Raw genomic sequence first — 479 nt, forward strand, 5'->3', positions numbered from 1 at the left:
AGATAACTTACCCTATACTTTCAAAAGAATTGAATAGAATTTATCCATATTCACACTCATAATTAGGTACTACTATTGCAAAAAAGTGTTTGTGATTGAATTGAATAATATAATATATAAGATTATTTTAAGGGGAACAACTAGTTCTAACTGTAATTCTATATTTAACATTAGTGAACAAGTTGCATATAATAACTGCAGTGGAATATGATGTGGCACTTTTGGATATGACAATTAGTATTGCGCTGCATATATATAGGTTGAAAATTCTTGGTGATAAGTATGGTGAATATATTTAATCAAATAAAAATTTGCAGTGTGTGTCTTTTTGTGTTTCATATCGACCATATATATACACACCTAACACAATTAATTACTAATTATATCATGTAGTATATCTAATATTTGGATAGTGGAAGATAATATCAAAATTAAATTACTGAATATTCCTCCACAAACAATATTGCTCAAGGCTGCAT

Source organism: Arachis ipaensis, chromosome B09 (genome assembly GCF_000816755.2).
Source record: "Arachis ipaensis cultivar K30076 chromosome B09, Araip1.1, whole genome shotgun sequence".
Lineage (NCBI taxonomy): Eukaryota > Viridiplantae > Streptophyta > Magnoliopsida > Fabales > Fabaceae > Arachis > Arachis ipaensis.